This window comes from Lactuca saligna, chromosome 4 (genome assembly GCF_052625555.1).
Source record: "Lactuca saligna cultivar CGN05327 chromosome 4, ASM5262555v1, whole genome shotgun sequence".
Classification (NCBI taxonomy): Eukaryota; Viridiplantae; Streptophyta; class Magnoliopsida; order Asterales; family Asteraceae; genus Lactuca; species Lactuca saligna.
In genome coordinates, this window is record NC_136420.1 from 11294690 (window position 1) to 11297699 (window position 3010).

General features: G+C 37.9%; 1 non-coding gene across 1 annotated transcript; it reads left to right on the top strand.

Moving 5' to 3' along the window:
• The first annotated feature begins 1070 nt into the window (after window positions 1–1070).
• Window positions 1071–1176, top strand: LOC145044551 (small nucleolar RNA R71). Its single transcript, XR_013681500.1, has one exon. It is a non-coding gene; the product is annotated as a small nucleolar RNA R71 (small nucleolar RNA).
• Window positions 1177–3010: the final 1834 nt, after the last annotated feature.

Genomic DNA, 3010 nt, shown 5'->3' on the forward strand with positions numbered 1-3010 from the left:
TGTGGAGTAAATCTTGAAGAAATTTGGCATATTCGGGAACTTTCGCTAAGGATTCAATAAAAAGAGTATTCGTCGGAATTCCATTAATTTGATTCATAAAATTGTTATGCTCTTGCTCCAGTGGGTGAACTATAGCATGAGAAGGAAACTCTAAAGAAGGTTGATAAGCTCGAGCACCAGAAAAAAATTTCTACCCAGACTGAGACCACGTCATGAGGACCGAATCCACACGTCGTGATGATGTTGTTTCAGCAACAATTTTTTCTTTGATTTTCATCCTCATAGGTTGTGAATCGGGCTATTTTGACTCTTCTTCCAAGGCCTCAAAGAACTCAGAAATAGTGTCTTCTTCAGTAGTTATGGCCATGACATCTGGTTGCGGTTTATTATCGAGATTTTTAGAAGGCAACCGCTCGTTAACCAATGTGGTTAATTGCCCGAGTTGAGCTTCAATATTTTTAATGGATGCTTGATGATTTCTCAGGTAGCATAAGCTGCATCGTGATGTTTTTTAGAAGCTTCCATGAATCTATGAAGCATTCACTCTAAGTCTACTTTTTTTCTCAGGTTGTGGTTGTTCCTTTTAGTAAAAGCCCCGACCGGTTTGCCTATATTTCTCTTCTTTTTTCTTTTTATACTCATCATATGGCAACCATTCCTTCTTTGGCTTTCTCCAATCTTCATCATAGCAGTCTCCACTAGAGTAGTAAACTTGAGCTTTCCTATTCCCGTTTCCGTCTAGATGGAAATATTTTGTCAAATGTGGACCATTGAAATTTTTATAACCCACACATATTGTGTGTACAGATTGGTCCATCTTTGTCATTCTTATATCTATACTACTCAACATTGCGAATACCATAGCTATGTCTTCCAAAGCACCATTCCCGATTCCCCTAGCTCCATCATTACAAGGGTTGTGATATTCCTGTGAATGCTTTGAAAATTCTTCAATTAGTTCTTTAATTTCAGTGGGATTCTTCTTTTGTAAAGGTCGTTGAGAATCGAAGAGTCACCTTGTCGTGATATTCACCCTATCGTCGAAGATCGAGACTTCTTGTTGCTCGTTTAGATCATTTTGGGGAAAATTTCTTATTAACCCTTTATATCGCTCCCATGCCTCATATAAAGACTCCCCACTTGTTGCTCAAAATTAGCTATGGCCTTTTTAAGTTTAGCAACCTTGGATGGTGAGCAAAATTGTTAGAGAAATTCTTGACGCATCTGTGCCCAGGTGGTGATTATTCCTAGGGGAAGTGCCTTCAGCCAATTTTTTGCTACGCTCTTGAAGGTAACCAGAAGTATTGTTAACAAAACATTCTATCGTGGTACATTCAGAATATTGAAATAGTCAGCAATGCCATTGACTTCATCGAAGTGCTTGTATGCCACTTCATGATCTTTTTCGGAAAATGGAATATCCTTTAGTGCGGAAAGGATGTGTCCCTTAAGCTCGAAGGTAGCAGTAGTGGGAATTGTGGGTTTCACAAGTCCTGGACCGGTGTCCTCTCGTATTCTTTTTTTGTATGTCTCCATCATCATCTCAACAATGTCCATCATGTTGCTTTTTGGCTCACTTTCAGGTTCACAACTTTTTTATGTTTCTATTTCGAGCTCGTAACTAGCTTCCTTTTTGTTTGGAGCCCTCTCAAATATTTCGAATGTGCTTTCATTTTTTGGAATCTTGTTTGATCCTCATACATTCTTGTCCATATTTTTATGAAAAGCTGACTCTGGATCTACAAGTGGTGATATCAATGGAATGTTTGATCTGCGGGTCATATACTACTGAAATAAAAAGTCCTAAATGATTACCATGACGTGGTACTAAGTGCCACCTCGTGTTATAGCAGATAAACTTAACAGAAAGCAAAAATGAAATAAAACCTAAAATATCAGAGCTCACATCGTGAGTTCAGTAATTCAGAAAAAACTAATGCTAAAAAGTAACTTTTTGAAGGTTTTACCCCACAAAGGATCAATTAACCTAAAACAATTAAATTAAAAACTAAAATAGTCGTTCTCCGATAACGACGCCAAAAGCTTTATGTGTGCGAAAATATACCTATCTAGTTTTAAATTTTCTAACCTAACTACTTATCTACTAAGGCACTTAAAGGCAGTGTACCTAGTCAGTTTATAGTATAGTAAAGTAAGTTGGGTATCGAAGACAGGGAACCTGTCACACCCCCGAACCTGGATGACGGAAACATCTAGGGCGTTTGACGTCATTGTATAGTATCATAACAATTGAATATGAATGAAACATAGCAACAAACATCATACATTGGAAATAGACACTTACATAGTATACATACTGAACCTATTCATCAGTTATACTAAAGTAAGACAGTAAAAAATTTTGAAGTCGCACCGCTTGATCTCATAGTCGAGCTTATCACCTGCTACTGGAATTCCTGGGAATACAAGTCGTTTTGAAAAGCGTCAACTAAAAAGTTGGTGAGTTAATAAGCAGTTTTAAATAAAAAATGGTTTTTGTACTTGAAAAGCGTCAACTAAAAAGTTGGTGAGTTTATAGGCGTTTTCTAAGGTTCAAGTCTTGGTTTGATAACTTCATACTTAATGGGTCATTCCATCGATCGGATACCTTCGGTGTTTATGTTGGTGCTAAGTGGTCTTGGTGATTTGTCTATGAGGATGGTTCCATGAGTTGAGTCAATCTCCGAACTCAACTTGGCATGCAGGTGATATTTTCGGAAGGACTTTCGAGTCATCTTAGGGGGGTTATAAATCTCTAGGTTACCCTCGTTGTCCTTTACTCCTTGTTTCTTATCCTTACTATAGGGTTGGAGAGAGTGTGGTATTTCTTGCATGGATACTTAAGGGTCTAGATGCCCGAGATAATTCGAGTATTGTCGTTACAAGTTGTAGGGGTCTCGTTAATTGATTGGTTAAGGTGAGGAGTCTCATTGGTACATGAATTTCGTATGGTGAGGGTCAAGTCAGCCAATGTCAATTGAAACTATTGGGCTCCTTATTGTAATAGGTG